At 36.3% G+C, this 19,503-nt stretch overlaps 1 long non-coding RNA gene across 2 annotated transcripts; it reads left to right on the forward strand.

Moving 5' to 3' along the window:
* The first annotated feature begins 443 nt into the window (after positions 1-443).
* On the forward strand, positions 444-7,896 carry LOC129877009 (uncharacterized). Of its 2 annotated transcripts, XR_008763452.1 has the most exons (4): positions 444-531; positions 620-727; positions 6,806-6,883; positions 7,034-7,896. It is a non-coding gene; the product is annotated as an uncharacterized LOC129877009 (long non-coding RNA). The 2 variants fall into 2 exon arrangements; XR_008763453.1 differs by lacking the exons at positions 6,806-6,883; positions 7,034-7,896 and adding an exon at positions 847-1,128.
* The last annotated feature ends 11,607 nt before the right edge of the window (positions 7,897-19,503 follow it).

The raw sequence follows: 19,503 nt of genomic DNA on the forward strand, positions 1-19,503 counted from the left end.
ACTGCTTATAAATTAAAATATTAAAGAATTAAAACATACATCAATGATACCATAATAGTATATAGATATACCGTAATGGTATTATGGATGATTGAATAATCTCATCGAAGGCCTAAAACAACCTCAATAAAAACATTGCCCAGTTACTTTTTGATACAATCCGAGTATATTATACTTTAATGGTGTCAATGAGAAACAAACAGTTCTTCAATGAAGACACTGATCAATTTCTTTTTGATACCATCAGAGTATATTCATATACTGTAATATACTTTAATAATATCACAAAAGAAAAAAAAGAGATATAAAAATAATAAAAAATTTAAGCATAAATATTTTACTTTTTGGAACCTAAGTGTTCTTTTCCTAAATTAAATAACACACCCGAAATAGTGACAATTGGTGCAAAAACTTGTTTATAATCTGAGAGTTGGGACAAAGGGGAAAAAACGAAGGGGGAGGCGGAGACTAGAAGGAAGAGAGAGCAATGAAATCGCCTGAGATGAGGATATGTTGGAACTCAAGTACAAGGTTTTGCTATCTTCTTTTTCTTATTCCATGTTTAATTGTTTACTCCAAAGAGTGGTCATTTGTATAAATTACTGTTATATGATTGAAGGAAATGTGGAACGAGAGATTGAACAAGTACGAGGAGGAGCTCAAAATGAAGAAAAGTATGGAGACGCATGCTTGCACTGAGTTGTCAGGAGACCATCTTGCGAGATAGGTACTTTTAAACACCGACTTGCTAATCTCTTCAATTTCTGTAGTTTATAGCTTAGATAAGCTTTGAGATATTCAGATTCTTATGTATCTTGTGGATTATGATTTGGAAATTCAATCCAGACTGGACACTCCAATAGCATGAATAATTGGGTATGGAATTGCAGTCCAGGAATTCAGGGTGACTTTTTGTGTCATGCTTATGTCTTGTGGATAATAATTTATGTTTATGCTCTGAAGTACAATAGGTTTATTAGATATCTGACTGGTTAGTCATAGGAGACGGGGGTTTTATTTAGGGCTTGTTCATGCTAAAATGTAATATATCCTTAAGTTAGACAATTGTGAATTATGAATTTTGAGTTGTGGATGCTTAATTGCCTTTAATCTAAAATTATTGTCTAAGATCGGGTGATCAATCAATATCCTTATGTATTGTTTCTAGTATTCAACATAAAAATATATTGTGTGGGTAAAAAACAATGGTTGCTCAAGCGCCTAGTAACCTCGATCTAGGTCTCCACTTTACCCTACTGTGTAAAAGACCAAAGAAGGCAAGAGATGAGGTGCCGACTCATGTTTATCCAATTTAACAATTTCTTCGTGTTTTTGATTAGAGTGACAAAACTCCTATAAAATATGATATGTCCAATCCGTACAAGTTTGGGTAGGTTAATGCACTGTTCAGGGAAGTGTGAAGCGGAAAAAAGTGACAAGGCTTGCTTCGCTTAAACCATGAAGCATAAAGCGAAGCGCTCGCTTCATTAAAGTGAAGTGCAGTTTAAAAGAAAAAACATCAACATAAATAAAGAATATATATAAGCAAAAATTCAAATGATAAGCTAAAAAGTAGACATCACAAAATCAAAGCTATTAATGGTTCAACATCTATTTCTTGTTCTTCTGAAGATTGACTTGTACAAGATTGTTAGAATCTTGTATTTCTCCCTTATCATTTTAATGTTCATCATCTTTTTCAACTCCATTATCATCATCCTTGCCCAAATCCCTTCCACACTTCCTTATCTAGTAAATCCATATCACAGTTATGATAAAAGAGAGACGGGTTCAAGCATGTGACGATGGCAACTGTTTAAGCACGCGTCTGTCAGTCAAAAGAAAGATGTTAATAATGCATGTGACAATGGGGCCCATTGCGCACCCGACTTGCATTATTAAAGAATCTTATCTTAATTTGTCAGCCATTTTTCTTTCGGCCACGTTGCTTGTTTAAGACCATTAGTTTGTTTCTCTTATGCCTATATAAGAGATAGTTGTGTGTAAAAGAAAAGTAGAACTTAGAAAGAAACAACCAACCTACATCTTTCAACCCACAACATATTCTCTTTCCTTTAATGTCAAATACTTCTCTCCAAAAACCAACTACTCTTGGTGTGTAATCAAGGTTATATAATAATAAGTGTGTTTTAATAAATTTCAAGTTTTTCCAAGTTCTTCGTGTGTTCCCGAAAGAGAAACCTCTCTCGGTTGAATCGTGTAAGTCTTTATGATTTATTATATTTTAATTTCCCCTAAAAATATATATTTATTTTACGATATTTCCATATGTAAATTTCTATTTCCTTATGAAAATTTTGTATCTTCATGCTTTACCCTTAGTACATGGTTAACCTCTTAACTTCTTAATAACAACTATGGATTAACCTGTAAATTCCTAGGAACCCGGCCTTGAAAGTCCGCCTAATTAACAAAGGATATGTTTGTTGCCAGACGCATATCCGGGGTGTGGTTAAAGAAGAAGTTGTTAAGAACATAGGTTGAGAGAGAGAGATGAATGGGGTAAAAAAAAAGTACAAACGGGGAAATTTAGGATAATATTTAACAATTTTAAGGAAAAAATATGATAAGACTAAACGAGAGAGAGTACTGAGTAGGATTTACATTTATTTAATCAAAAATGTCTCTGTATCTAAATCATTTTATATCTAAATCATTTAATATAAATCATTTTAAATTTATCTAAATCATTTTAAATTGGTATCAGAGCAAGAAGTTTTTGGGAAACCTACCATTGAATGAGAAAATTATTAACTAAACAAAGACATATTTAGACATAGGCGGAGCATTCTCTTTGATCCATCACTTTCACATATTTCACTAGTTCAGTAAGTGGCTTCAATTAATTTACTAATCTAGATTCTAGACAACACGAAACATCATTAAATATTAAAGATGAAACAAATGAAAAAATTGACTTAATTACATAAGAACTCCATAACCTTCTATTTTGTGGTCTAAACCCTCGTATAAATGGATGACTGAAGATTAACAACTTAATAACAAAGATAAGAACTGATCATATTATTAGACTCAAGCGTTGGTTAAATCTTATTCAGGCATAGTGCCAATTTGGCAAACTCCAATTACCGCCTCCATGATAATTATGAGTTCAATCAACTCTCCTCCTTTTTTGGCTCGATGACAACATTTAAATTAAACTCGAGATTCTCGGCCAGAATAACACTTCTTATTTCTTTTTAATTTATTCTCCAATCACAACTTTGTTGCCAGCTTCTGCTCCTCCATGTGTTTATCTGGAGATATTTCTGAGTTTGGGTGCATAATTTTATACAGTTGTATTCATTTTTTTTCTTTCTCCTTCCATGCTTTTAATTCTTTATTGAGATCTTTCAATGCCTCAAAGCCATTTGATCTGCCCTCAGCATAATCACGTTGGCGATCCTCTAGTTTTACTTTGAAAAATTTCTCAATTATTTCTTTTACACTTGTGGAACCATTGGAACATGGTTTTCCACTTGGTGAAAAAAGCATAACACCAACATTTGCTTCGAACCTAGTTGCAAGATTATCTGCCTGCTGGAATAAGGTATTTTTTCTTTTCGAGAAGCTAACAGTGTGTGCTTTCTCGGACTCAATCAACTTCATTTCAGTCTTTTGCTTATCCATTTTGGTCATGCTTTCCGAAGCAAATAATTAATGAAGAAAATAAGATAGTTTTTTGTTGAACAAGTCTAAGCGATTCTCAACAAAAACATATATTTTTTTAATTATTTGCTTTTGCAATAGAAGACAAGACCGGAAAGGGTAAGCAAGAGATTAAAAGAAAATTAATTGAATCTAAGAAAATATGCACTATTAGTTTCTCGAAAAGAATATATATCTTGTTTAATAATGCAGATAAGCTTGTAACTCGAGCTAGAGCGGATGTTGGTGTTATGCTCTTTTCACCAAGTGAAAAACCATGTTCCTATTGTTCCAAAAGTATTGAAAAAATAATTGATAAATTCTTCAAAGTGAAACTAGAAGATCGCCAATGTGATTATGCTTAGGGCAAATCAAATGACTTTGAGGCATTGGAAGATATACGGAAAAAATTACAAGCATTGAACGAGAAAGACAAAAAGTGAATACGAAATGTATAAGATTATATGCCCCGTCTCTGAAATACCTCCAAAGAAACACATGGAGGAGCATAAGCTGGCAATTAAGTTTTGGGTGGAGAAAGTTAAAAAAGAAATAAGAAGTGCTATTCTGGCCGAGCATTTCAAGTTTGATTTAAATGTTCTTCGTGGGCCAGAAGAGGAGAGTTTTTGAACTTATAATTATCACGGATTTGGTAATTGGAGCTATGTTTGGAGAAGACTTTACCGTTGATCGAATCTTCTAATATGGTCAATTTTCATCTTTGTTAGTAAGTTAGTTGTTAGTCTTATACACCCTATCAAACGACCCCCTATATTTTTGTTTGTAGGTTCCCCCTTTTCTGGTATAACCCTTGTATACAACAAGTTGGCCTTGTTTTATTAATGAAACTTTTTGCTTGTTTAAAAAAATAAAAAGTAAACAAACAAATTAAATCATGGTAAGAGTTGGACGGGTTGTGTTATGACCCATTGTTTATCATTTTTTATCCCACCCGTCTCAATCCAACAAATTTTTGGGTTATGGACAATGACTCATTTATTGATTCAACCCATTTTGACCGGCCAAATTCAGTCAAAATTGACAATTGCCAGCTTGGCTAACCAGTAGTTTCATACATTTGCAACCTCAACGTCCACTATGGTAGAGATATTTTTTATGTGGAGATTGTAATGCATGGATTGTTTATGAGGTAAATTAATAATGAAGGGATTGTTATTCTGTGATTAATAGTTTAGAGATTGTTATAAATTAATTAATTAATTAATTACTTTGAAAGAATACTTTTGTCTTTAAATAGTTACTATCTACATTGCTGATGCACATATTCTTATTCCACGTTCTTATCAGCATAAAATAATGCTATCGTTAATTGATGTTTTATAATCTCATATTACAAAAGATTCCACAATCTCACAAGAGCTAGCGTGGTGTAAAATGTAAATGCACCAATCTCCATAGAGATGGAATCATGTAAGAAAAATAATGAGTGCACGGGTGTTCTCTTTGATCCATCACTTTCACATATTTCACTAGTTCAGTAAATGGCTTCCATTAATTTACTAATCTAGATTCTACGCAACACAAAACATCATTAAATATTAAAGATGAAACAAACGAAAAAACTGACTTAATTACATAAGAACTCCATAACCTTCTATTTTGTGGTCTAAACCCTCGTATAAATGGATGACTGAAGATTAACAACTTAATAACGAAGACAAGAATTGATCATATTGTTAGACTCAAGCGTTGGTTAAGTCTTCTTCATGCATAGTGCCAATTTGGTAAACTCCAATTACCGCCTACTCTTCTCCTTTTCTGGCTCGGTGACAACATTTAAATTAAACTCGAGATTCTCGGCCAGAATAGCACTTCTTGTTTCTTTTTAATTTTTTCCAATCGCAACTTCGTTGCCAGCTTCTGCTCCTCTATGTGTTTATCTGGAGATATTTCTGAGTTCGGGTGCATAATTTTATACAGTAGTATTCATTTTTTTTCTTTCTCCTTCCATGCTTTTAATTCTTTATTGAGATCTTTCAATGCCTCAAAGCCATTTGATCTGCCCTCAGCATAATCACGTTGGCAATCCTCTAGTTTCACTTTGAAAAATTTCTCAATTATTTCTTTTACACTTGTGGAACCAATGGAACATGGTTTTCCACTTGGTGAAAAAAGCATAACACCAACATTCGCTTCAGACCAAGTTGCAAGCTTATCTGCCTGCTGGACAGGGTATTTTTTCTTTTCGAGAAGCTAACAGTGTGTGCTTTCTCGGACTCAATCAACTTCATTTCAGTCTTTTGCTTATCCATTTTGGTCCTGCTTTCCATTGCAAAAGCAAATAATTAAAGAAGAAAATAAGATATTTTTTTGTTGAATAAGTCTAAACGAGTTTCAACAAAAACATCTTATTTTTATTTTTTAATTATTTGCTTTTGCAATAGAAGACAAGATCGGAAAGGGTAAACAAGAGATTGCAATAAAGTTGATTGTATCTAAGAAAACATCCACTTTTAGTTTCTCGAAAAGAATAAATATCCTATTTCAAAATCCAGATAAGCTTGTAACTCGAGCTAGAGCGGATGTTGGTGTTATGATCTTTTCACCAAGTGGAAAACCATGTTCTTATTGTTCCACAAGTATAGAAAAAATAATTGATAAACTCTTCAAAGTGAAACTAGAAGATCGCCAATGTGATTATGCTTAAGGCAAATCAAATGACTTTGAGGCATTGGAAGATCTCCGAAAAAAATTACAAACATTGAACGAGAAAGACAAAAAGTGAATACGAAATGTTTAAGATTATACACCCTGCCTCTGAAATACTTCCAGTGAAACACATGGAGGGGTAGAAGCTGGCTATTAAGTTGCAGGTGGAGTAAGTTAAAGAAGAAATAAGAAGTAATAGAAGCATCTCATGTTTGATTTAAATGTTGTCCTTGAGCCAGAAGAGGAGGAGAGTTTTTGAACTTATAATTATCACGAATTTGGTAATTGGAGCTATGTTTGGATAAGACTTCACCAATGATCAGATCTTCTAAGATGGCCAATTCTCATCTTTGTTATTAAGGTTTGTCCTTTTTACTTTTTGGTCTATAATTTATAGGGTGTGCATATACTATAAACTTCCCTGAGATGTTTGTTTAATATTCATTCTTCTGTTTCTTGATTACAGGGCATGATGTTTCCCTAGGAAATTTCCAGGGGATTGGTGTCGAGAGGAGCACGTTGACAAGAATATATCCTCGCTTCGGTAAGTGCATCACTTTCAGCTCCCATTGTTTCTAAAATGTCATTTGACCTCTTTTTTGAAAGGAAAAAAACCTTCATATTTTATGTATTTTGGCGATTGCTGAATTTCTATCGAGTTACTTCAGTTCTCAAGTATGGCATCTACATGCAGGTACTGGATGTACTCCATAAATGAGCATGGGACACAAGATATACCTGCAATTATAGAGAAGATCCTCCAAACAAAAGTTGCTGAATTGGAAAATAGCCAAAAAGTTGTGGAGGAAGAGAGTGGCAATGATCAGCCTTACAAACCTTGTGCATTTTGTCATAGTTTGGGAGGAGTTGCTATTCTAATGTACATTCTAACACGTCGAATTGAGGGAAAACCTATTGATCTTATTATCGCCTGCTGGGTTTCATCATGATTCCGATCCTGTATTCACAATGATGGAATGCTTATTCCTGCAATTGTCTCCTCTCCTTGCCCCTTTTGTGTCAGCTTTCTATATTCCCACTCGGTTTTTCTGCATGCTGCTTAACTAGTTGGCCCGAGGCTTCCATAACTTACCAGTTGTTGGAGGTCTTGTGCAAACTCTCATAAGTTATTTAGTTGGTGGAGATAGCTCCAATTGGGGGATTTCTACTCCCTTATTGATATTCCGATTGATCTTATTGCTGGGCGTAAGGACAAGATCATCAGGCCATCCATGGTAAGGAAACATTATAAGCAGACGAAGGATGCAGGTGTGGAGGTGTCATATAATGAGTTCGAGTATGCTCATTTGGATTTTACATTTTCCCATCATGAAGAACTATTGGCCTATATTATGTCTCGAAAATTTTTAGTAGGTGCTTCTATGAAGCAGCAACCCGGCCAGAAATCATTGCAGATTAGGAGAAAAGAGGGCAAACCAGAAACAACCGTTAAAGTGTAGCACTAACAAGAGCCGGACCATCTATGGAGATCTTCCAATGCCTCCAAGCCATTAGATTTTTCTTCATCATAATCACATTGGCGATCCTCTAATTTCATTTTGAAAAATTTATCAATTATTTCTTTTATACTTATGTAACCATAGGAACATGATTTTCCACTTGGTGTAAAAAGCATAGCACCAACATCTGCTCCGGACCTAGTTGCTAGCTTATCTGGTTGCTGGAACAGGTTACCTTTTCGAGAAGCTAACATCTCATGATTTCTCACACTCAATCAACTTCAGTTCAATCTTTTGCTTACCTCTTTTGGTCTCATTTTACGTTGTCAAAGAAATTAACGTAAAGAAGAAAATGAGATGTTTTTGTTGAATAAACCTAAGCAATGTTAAGAGGAACACTTGTGTAATTTATAGTAGGTGGATGAGTGCATTTGTCTAGTTATCACGTGTATTGTCATGTTTATTTAATGCTTACATATTATGAGTCTATCTATCATGTGTATTATCACGTTTGTTTAAAGCATTCATATTATGAATCTATTATCATATTTATTTAGTATTTTCATATTATGTGCTTTTATTATAAGATTACCTTGTAATTCATCAAAAATTTTCTTCTTTTTTATTGCATTGAATATCACGATCCGAGACTATCCCCTAGTTGTAACACGGTGCTTAGAGCCATAAAGGACCTTAATTCAACTCATGATCTGACATGACGCTAAAATTCAACATAAATAATTAAGAATACTAGTGCGGAAGCTAAATTTGAAATACTCTATAAGGATTCAAATACTTAAATAGACAAATACGTAAATATCCATAAAAGTTGATACTAAATCTGATTGTCTGAAAAGCCTCTATTATGATAAGTTGCTAGGAAAAACCCCTAGCTAACTCTAACTTTCTGAAAAATGAAAACATATAACTAATATAACGATAGAGGTTGTCCTCGAATGATAAGGACTCACCAAGAGTTGCAACCATGTTGAATGAAATTCGTACTAACTGTGGGTTGGATGTTGATTGTCTGAGCTTATATTATAAAATAATATAGCGGGAAGTGTATTCGGCCAATACTTTTGTAACAACCCGTACCATTCTAACTTTGATTATTCTGTGAACCAAGAAAAAATTTGCAAAAATTGAATCTGGCCCAAGTCCGCGTCGCGGACTTGAGCGCCTATTTTTGTTCGAGTAAAATTCAGAGATAGTAGAGTGTGCGATGTCTTCTTCATGGAGATGAAATTTTGAGAAAAATAAAATTGGGGACCAGGTCCGAGTCGAGGTCTTGGGTGGTGATTTTTGGCCAACGTCTATTTTAGTGGGGGGCGTTCCAGTCTTTTTTCTACCTTTTCCCAACTTAACCCACTACATTTTGGGACCAAAATTTGTCCCTTATCATTATCCAAAGGGGTTTTCCCCTCATTAAACACCCAAAACTTTTGAGATCAAGAACTAAAAAGAAGAGGGGAAGCTGGGTTGAAGGATTTCAAGCCTACTCTTCAATTTTCGCTTAAGAAATCTTCATTCCTGGTACGTAAGGCTTCAATGAGATTATTTCTTTCACTCTCATGCCTAAAAATATTTTAAATCTTGAGAAAATGTCGATATATTGTTAGAATCAAAGCTAGGGTTCTTTATGAAGTTTTGAGTTTTCTCCAATAAGATAAGATTTCATTGTTCACTTTGATTTTAAACCTCATGGCACTGATTTAGCATGATTTCATTTATGGTCATTCAAACCCTTTATGGCATAATAAGTATGAGAATAAGCATGACAAATTAGAACTTATGTATGTTATTTTATGATATGACTTATGAGCGTAGCCTCATATATGATTCAAATGATAAGTGGTTTAAAATACCTATGAGCACTATATGTATACTTTGTTTTGGGAGGACTATTTTGTACCGAAAGGACGCGGGTTTTAGAAAAACCCAAGTCCCATAACTATGCGCCAACGTAGGATTTGAGTGTACCACTTTGTCGGGCAATTCCATATGACCCTGAGAGGCACACACTAGTGGATCCATCTAGGTATGATATGGTCCTATACCCCGACAAGTTATAGGGCAGCCCGCCCAACCGGGTTAGATGTTTGACATAATGAGCTCACATGGTGTATGTCGGTTATAAGGAACTCCCTCATTTTAATTATGTATTATTATGATATGTTTTCATATGTTATGATTATTTTAGCATACTCTCTTTTGTGTGTGTATATATATATATATATGTGTGTGTGTGTATGGTTTATGAGACAAAAATTTAACTACATGTCTATGAACATTTGAAAGGAGATTTTTATGATACTTGTTTGGACTCCACTGTTTTCTATTTAGTTCTCATATTATGCATATGTTTTTGAAGGCTTATTTCACTGTCCATATACATACACTATTTTAAATGATTATACACGTGTTTCTCACTTACTAAGTACATTCCAAGTACTGACGCATATTTTATATGCGTTGTATCCTTTTATGATGTAGAGTTTGGTGCCTATTCCCAAACTCGTGGCTAATTGATTGCTGCAGTTCCAGTCAGCAGTTGGTGAGTCCTCCTTATCTGGGGACTTCCTGGATTAGCTGTTAGTCATATTTGAGTAATTGTTTTGAGGTAGCTGGGCGATGTCCAGGTAAACTTATTTCCTTTAGTCTAAATGTTAGATGCTTATTTCAGATATTAGATGTTCAGTTATCATGAATTTATTGACTTCTGATTAAGACTTGTTAAGAATATGTTTTAGCCTTCGCATCAGTTTCATACGATATGCTTTGATATGTTATGTCAAGGGTTAGCTCGGGGCCACTTGTGATTTTGAGTATAGTGTCTTGGCTGGGGTGTAGACTAGGGTCGTGGCAAATTTGGTATCAGAGCACTAGGTTCAAGTATCCTAGGATATCTGAAAAGCCACATCTCGTAGAGTCTTTTTTATGGGTTTGAAGCGCGACACGCTTATAATGAAGAGGCTACGCGATGTTTAAGAAATAGTTCCCTTATTTCTTAATTTTGTTCGTGCGATAGAGTTTAACTCTATTTATCTCCTGTAACTCATGATCATGTGTATTTTAGATCACGCCTCTAAGAAGAGTTGTTGGTCATCCGAGGTAGGCTAGGAACCAAGGACATCCCGCTAGATAGGATGAGAATCCTCAAGAGCCACAAGTCCCCATTGGGCCAAGGGGTCCAAATGTACCTGCTATACGACCACCTCAGGCTGAAGTTACCAATGCTGAGTTTCACAATGCCATCCAGATATTGGCTTAGGATATGACAACACAAGTTGACCGTTAAGGAGCAGGCCCTGCAGGCCATCAGGTTGTACTAGATGCTTCCAGGATTTGTGAGTTTTTGAGAATGAATCCGCCTGAGTTCACAGGGTTGAAGCTTGATGAGGATTTAGTGAACTATGAGATTCAGAAAGTGTTTCAGGTTATGCATGTTGGTGATGCAAAATATGTTGAGTTGGTTTCATATCAATGTAAGGGTGTGGAAAGAATTTGGTATGACTATTAAAAAAAGACTAGGGAAGAAGATGAACCACCCTTAGGATGGGCTATGTTCGAAGATGCCTTCATAGGGATTTTCTTTCCTCGTGAGTTGAGAGAGGCAAAGGTAAAAGAGTTCCTTAATCAAAAGCAGGATACTATGAGTGTGCATGAGTACAACCTCAAGTTCACACAGTTGTCTCATTATTCTCCAGAGATGGTAGCTGATATGATGAGCTTGTTTGTATCGGAACTCTCCCGCTTATCGAGCAAAAAAGGTAAGGGTGCCGTGTTGATTAAGGATATGGACATAGCTAGGCTAATGATCCATGTGCAGCAGGTTGAGGAGGATATGTTGATGGATAGAGAAGAGTTTTAGAATAAGAGAGCTAAGACATCTACTAATGAGTCTGGCCTGCAGAGGACCGAAAATGGGAATCAATCCCCGTTTTAGTAGAGGTCATTTAGACCGACTCCGTCTCCAACTAGAGCTCCTGCACCCACATCTAGGAATGACTTCAAAGGCAGGGAGTATGGCTTTCAATCTCAGGGCAGTGTTTCCAAGGGGTACACACCTTATCCGAGTGTAGCAAATGTGGTATGAATCACCCAGGTGAATGTCTCTATGGTAAAGATGGGGATATACTTGGCCTAATGAAGCCTTTATCTAACATACCTTTCAATTGATCATTTAAATCTTTTAGCTCCTCCGGGACCATTCGATATGGAGGAATAGAAATGGGATGAGTATCAGGAAGAAGGTCTATGCTAAAGTCAATTTTCCTTTCAGGAGGAACATCGGATAAATCATTTGGAAACACATCCAGAAACTCATTAACAATAAGGACCGACTCTAATGTAGGGGATTCAGAATTAGTATCCCTAACCCTCACAAAATGGTAGATCCAACCCTTGGAAATTATTTTTTAAGCTTTAAGGCACGAAATGAATTGACCCTTAAACACAGAATTTCTACCCTTCCATTCTAGGACTGACTCATTTGGAAATTGAAACTTAACCACTCGGATTCTACCATCAATAGAAACATAACATGCATATAGCCAATCCATACAAGGATAACATCAAAATTGGTCATATCAAGCTCAACTAGATCACATAAGGTAACTTTATGAAAGACCAAAACTAGACAATTTTTATAGACTATTTTTGTCATAACTGACTCACCTACGAGAGTATAAATGAAAAAAGGCTCTAACAATATTTCGGGGCTAACATCAAATCTCATGGCACATAAAGAGTAACAAAAGATAAATTTGCTCCTGAAACAAGCAAAGCATCGACATCATAGGGAAAGACCCATAACATACCGGTACAACATCGGGAGTCTCCTCCATCTCTTGCCTACCATGAAGAGCATAAAAATGATTATTATGTTGGCCACCTTTTGGTTGAGCTTGGACACCTTGTGGAACTTAGACTTGAAGACGGCTATCTTTTACCTTACACTTCTTAGCATGATGACTCAGCTTACCACATCGAAAACACACGTCCAAATCCGCTAGACACTCCCCTTTGTTATTCTTTCCACACTACTTGCATGCGGGAGTGACTTGGCTAATAGGAGCACCTCCTTGAGGCTTAGGATTTGGTACCCTATATTTGTCAAACCTAGGAGTAGTAGCATTTGAAGATCCTTGACTGTAAAAAGTTTGGCAAAAATGAGTACGCCTACCACTTTCGAACCTAATATGAGAAGAATCACCACCATCGGTCCTTGCCCTCTTGGACTCTCTAGTTTTCTCCAAAACCTTCGCATCCTCTATTTGCTCTACATAGGTCATAAATCTAGATATGTCCATCTCCCAAATCAACATGAACGTCTCACACTCTGTAGAAACCACATCTGACATACCGACACAAACTTGCTTATACGAGCTCTTGGGTCGGCAACTATAAATAGAGCATATTTTGACAATTGAGTGAACTTGAGGGCATACTCCCTCACACTCATACCACCTTGCTTAAGATTAATGAAATCTTATATCTTTGCCTCCCTCAACTCGAATAGGAAAAAGCGATCAAGAAACACTCATTTGAATTCATCCCAAGTCACGTGACCCACCTCTCTAGGCCTCTCACTATTCTATTGATCGAACCAAATATGAGCAACACCCTTCAATTGATAAGTGGCTAACTCCTCCCTGTCAATTGGGCTAATCCCCATAATCTCCATAATCTTGTGAATGCTATCAACAAACTCTTGTGGACCCTCTTCCACCTTAGAACCCCAAAATTCTGGAGGATTCATCCTCATGAAGTTGTGAACCCTTGTTACCGACATACCCACACTTGGGTTCACGGGAGAAACCACCTCATGATTGACTTATGTCGTCATAGATTGAGTAAGTACTTGGATGGATGCTCAGAACTCGGCATTGGAGATTTGGTCATTCAAGGGATCATTCGAAGCTTGTTGTTCCTTTTCAACCAAATTTCTTCGATCAGGGTATCTTCATGGAGGCATTATCTAAAAATTACAAAGAACACATGTTAGAGGGATAGACTTGAGTGCCACTCTACCGCACGACATAAATTATGAAAAAAGTGAGATTTTCCTAATACGCTTCATAGCCTGCTATCCATAGATATGGCGCACTTCACACCGATGAACAAGACTCTACTTAACGTGGCATGTTAGACACCCTAAGACTCTTGAACCTTGTGCTTTGATACCAAGTTTGTCATGATCCGACCTAGGGCCTGGTTGTAACACGATGATCAAAACCCTGAAGGGCTCCAACCAAGCCTCTTGACATATCATTAAGCTTACATAAGGTAACGTAAATATACTAAGATAAGCGGAAGAATCAACTCAACATAAAGTTCAAGGAAAGGGAATCAATCCTAATGTCCAAAATGGACTTACATCAATTTGAAATGTCTAAACATACCTCTATACTAAACTTGATGGGGGCTTAGGACAAGCTCCTAGCTCACCTGTATCATAAAAGAAGTCAAGTAATAACATGAAAGAAAAATCATGTCCTCGATTAATGAGGACTCGCCAACTATAGAAGACTTAAGCAACTCTATCCACGAATAAGATGGTCATGAGTGTCGTATGTCCCTACATTATGAGACAATGTAAGCAAAATATGTGTTAGTACATAAAAGGTACTAAGTATGTGAGTTATGCATGATAAAGTAATAGGACATGAACGATATGGTATGGGATGCATGACCAATCATAATGAGCATGAGTAAATCTTAAAAGCATTTAAAACATAGGAAAACTTATGGTCAATGCATCATAAAACTTCATAGTAAATCTCATATCTTAGCATTCAACTTGTGTGGGATAATACCTTTAACTGACATCTAAGACCATGTGAGCTATAATATGGAACCTGATGTAACTCCCACATCGAGAAGAGAGAGGCTACTTGCTAAGGTAGATACCTTGAGAAACAACTTTAACTCAATATCTATATGTGGATCCACTAGTTAAGCCATAAAGGCAACCTACAGGGGCAACGTAGTTTGGGACTTTAGGTTGCTATTAGAATTTCCTTGGGTTACTAACTATATTACCAAACCAAACCCCACCTATAAGTTCTCTCGATGCTTAGTCAATATCCCACCAGAAATTATTAAATCATAGAAAACATCATCATTAACTTTATCATGAAAACAATCGTTAGAATAGCTCATTAACTTAGTGATTCATAAGAATCCATAAACTTCGGTAAAAATTGTCCTTATCACTATCTTAAACATAATTGTATGATAATTGTACTTATCACACCAAAATAACTTTCTTTGATCATAATTGATCATTATCATAACTTTCATCATTAATCATAGTCTCAACTTCGGTTATAAAAGCTTTTTTTGAACATCATTAAACTCATAATCAATCTCATGTAAAAATCACCTTTGAACTTTATAATCATGATTAAAAATATCTTTATGCATAGGTATTCATAATTTAACTTGAAATCATGCAATTCATATACGAACATGCTTGTAATAATCATTGATAACATCTAAAAATGGAATTGAAACAACCCAATTCAATTCATCAAAACTAGGGTTAATAGATAATTGGAATTAATGAGATTTTGAGTAAAACATTGGGACTACATGGGTGAAATAACTCATGGATCAATCCTCACATACCATGATGAAATCAACTTGAAATTAAAGAAGAACTGTGGTGGAATTGAAACCCTAGCTTGAAATTTGAAGAAGAGCTTGAGAGGATTTGATTAGTTTTGCCATAGAAGAATTTTGGTGAATGAATTAGAATAGAGGGAATTTTGAAGAATTGAACTTATATAAACTTTGAACTTGGCCATGAAAGTGTCCATGTTCATTGAATTGAATTTGGGAAAAGACACAATTGCCCTTTATTAAAATTCGAAGTTGAATCTACGACTGCGGCCCTATGAGTCATTCTGAAGTCTATGATCGTCGTGCATACTTCTGAGAAGACCCTAATTTTTGGGTCTCTGATCTTTTCTAATGAGTCATAATCGAGTCGTTGTTATGACTCGTCTTCACGATTATGAGTCATCATCCTGACTCGTCCTGCAGGTCTTGAAAACTTGCAACTTACTAAGCCTTTGAAGTTTGTGTACGAGTCATCCTTACGACTCATCAATAGGACGATGACCCATCCTGTTGAGTCATAGGACTCCTCCTGAGAACATTACCTGGACAAGCCCCATAGTGTACTTTACAAATCGTCCCTACGAGTCGTAGGAATGACTACGAGTCTTAGAATGACTAATAAACTTGGGGTCAGTGGACTTTCCTTGAGTTTTCCTTTTTTTAAATCCAACTTTCTGACTTTTGGGGTCTTACATGAGTTTCTTACGGTTTTTTTGTTACTTGTGATATATATCTTGTCTTACATGCCTATTATGCTTATGTTATCTTTTGAGCTCAGTCGATCTATGCTTACTGAGTATTATTTGTTGGTACTCATACTACACTTCTGTCACGATTCAATTCCTGAGGTCATGATGGCACCTACTATAACCCACCAGTAGGTAAGCCAACCCATCAACCTGGAACTTCAAGTAATGAGTTTGAGGGTAGAAACTAAACAAGAGTGATGAAATTATAAAAATAAGCAGAAAGAATAAGCGGAAGTAAACCAAAACATGATGTAAAAAACTAAAGATCCCTCTCAAAAACTGGAAGTCACAAGTAGAGAGCTGCTACAAAATAAAAGACGAGTACAAGTCCCAAAAGTGGACCAAAAATATATATAACAACTGACTAGTCTCAAAAGGCAAAAGACGGACCATCCATACTGAAGGAGACAAGAATGATCCAAAAACTCCAAGTGCTCACCCTAGTCTCTGAAGCTGACTGTAACAGGCTCAATTTATTCACGACGGTAGCTGGTGCTCGGTCCTGCATCACGAAAGTAGATGCAGAGTGTAGTATGAATACCAAGACAACAGGTACCCAGTAGGCATCATAGGTCGACTGAGCAAAAAAGGTAAAAACAATATGAAAAAGAGAAATAGCCTAAATAGGAGTCAACATAAGCATCAAAAAGGGAAAAGAGTACTACCTATGAGAACTATAGTTAACTATACCCAACTGAGCCCCCATAAGCCTAGCCGGGACACTTATGCGCAAGTTAAATAAAAACCTGGACGAACTCTCATAAGTCCGCCGAGTACACAGAATAGCTATAACTACCAAGTCTAGGAACCAAGAATCTGCGATGTTAGGAGCCAAAGTAATATATCATTCCCAAACCCAGAATCTCTAAGAGTCAATCGATCTATGGGTAACTTAGGGTCGAGGCCAGGAATTGGGACCCAGATGCTCACCCGAATGTTCAAAATGGCTAAGGTCGGCATTGGGTACTCGGATGCTTGCCATAATACATAAGTACGGTTGAGGCCGAGATTGGGTACCCGGATGCTCTCCGTAATACATTAGTATAATCGAGGCCGAGACTGGGTTCCCGGATGCTCGTCATACTAGCAAGCCGGTAGAGGCCGGAGCTGAGTACCTGGATGCTCCTAGATAATTCAAAATGGAGGCCGGGACTTGTACCCCGATGCTCACAGATAATTTACCCTATGATGCCAAATATTCTACTTCCCAACTAGAATACAACAGTACCAAAAATCTTTTCCCAAATGAGTCAACTGATATGCTGCCAAAATTAGAACCAGAGCAAAAGTCAACGATCACGAAATTTAGTGTTGTCGACGCATCACGAAATTCACGATTATATCAATTTATGGATAAGGATATTTTTAAGAGCAAGGATAACGCCTAACTAAGGCCAAACTATCAGGCACTAGCCCATGACACCATTCTACAAGGATCTAAGTCTATCAGAGCGACGCCGAGATATCTAAAGCAAGTTTACATCCTATACTAAGGCCAACATACCCCATAGTATCAATAACATGCTCATTCAACTCTACTTATAATACTAACAAATAACGACAAGATACACATGCTTCTAAATATCCGTAAACCCGATAATAAGCCTAAAGCATGATTTCTAACACCTAAGATATACAATAAAACTACCCAACCCAAATTCCAACTATTTCAACATGCTTTCACACATTCCAGCTCAATCTAAAGAAAGGTAAATTGTAGCCTATCTGTAGGCTAAACACGCGTGTCGGAGCTTTTTCCTTCCAAACTACCTCAAAATACTGCCATGCTTTCAAAACCAAAACCACGACGTCAATACGGTCGTTTAAACACTAATTTCATAATTTTTGAAAATGGGCCAATTTTGGGCCCGTATACGAAATTATGGATTTGACCCCCAAAACAGGTTCCAAACGTTACTCCAAGCTCAAAATTCAGATTTATAACACAATTTGGGGTGGAAAAATAATGCAAGACAATCAAACAATCAATTTCCACATTTTCAACTAAGAAAACAAACAAGGCAGCCTCCTTACGCATTGATTTCTCAAAAACGAAAATCTCCCAATCTATAAAAATTACACCATGATTATCCTTGCAAAAAAACCCACAATCTACCCTAAAAAATTACTCAAAACGGAGTTATATTGAACAAGATACATTCTTCCAAAATTCAACCAAATTTGATTCACAAAAATACTAAATCTGCAGCTACAAATAAGTTTATTACCTCGAACGATATGCCAAAAGCAGATTCTAAAACTTCCATAATTTTCTCCTCAAAATTCCATGCAAGATAGCCTCAGGAATCACCCAAATCGGATTTATATAAGTCAAGAAATAACTTGTCCAAGTTTTTCAAAAATTTATTCTGAAATTGGATACTGCTGTAAATAATATCATGATTTTTACCTGAATCAAATGCTCCAAATCAGTTTTCAATCTCTCCAATGTGTTCTCCACGAAAAATCTCACAAGTTTGCCTTTTGAATCACCCAATTTGGAGCCCTAATGCTCAAGTTATGGGTTTTAAAGTTGGAGAAACCCCCTCCCCCCAAAAAAAGGGTTGCTGCTGGCTCAAGCCTGCTGCTGCATTTTCTTTTCAGATTTTGGAATTTTCCAAAATCTCCGATGGGGTGCTCGTGATTCATTCGAAATTCGATAAAACTAAATCAGATATGCTACCCCACTAAATTCGACGTTCTGGACTCAATGACACATTCAGAATTCACATACAAAATCATTTTAATAAAAAGTGGGTCCACATCCAAGAGCCCTTTTAAACCACATTCTACAAAGGGCCTCGATATTAGTCCGAAAGCCTTGGAAAGCAAACGAAGGGTCGTTCTAGACCAAAATCAACATTCCAAAACTAACCGCATGGTCGGAATTTTCATTCGAGCACGTTTTCCAAGAATGTTGACCAAAGTCAACTATAGGCTAACTTTCAAAGTCAAAAGCGCCAAATGACCCCAAACTCGTATTGATTGCCTCGATAGTCATTCCAACAGTGCTACCAGCCTAATTTGGTCATTCCGGAACTGATGGAACCATCAGAATTTGAATTCGAGATTTCGTTGACCCAAAACTCGAAAAGACACAACTAAACCAACTTAGGCTTTCAGAATACCAAAATAGATTCAGGACCTCTAAAAATTCAACCAACACTTCTTCTAGACCAAAAACTATCTCCCGAATCTAATGGAATCGTCGGAATTCCATTCCAAGTATCGGAACTCTAAAAGTTGACCAAAGTCAAAGCTTGGCTTAAAGTTCCTCAAATTCTCAACTCAAGACCTCAAATCTTCGTTACAACTCCAAAACTGAT

This window comes from Solanum dulcamara, chromosome 12 (genome assembly GCF_947179165.1).
Source record: "Solanum dulcamara chromosome 12, daSolDulc1.2, whole genome shotgun sequence".
Lineage (NCBI taxonomy): Eukaryota > Viridiplantae > Streptophyta > Magnoliopsida > Solanales > Solanaceae > Solanum > Solanum dulcamara.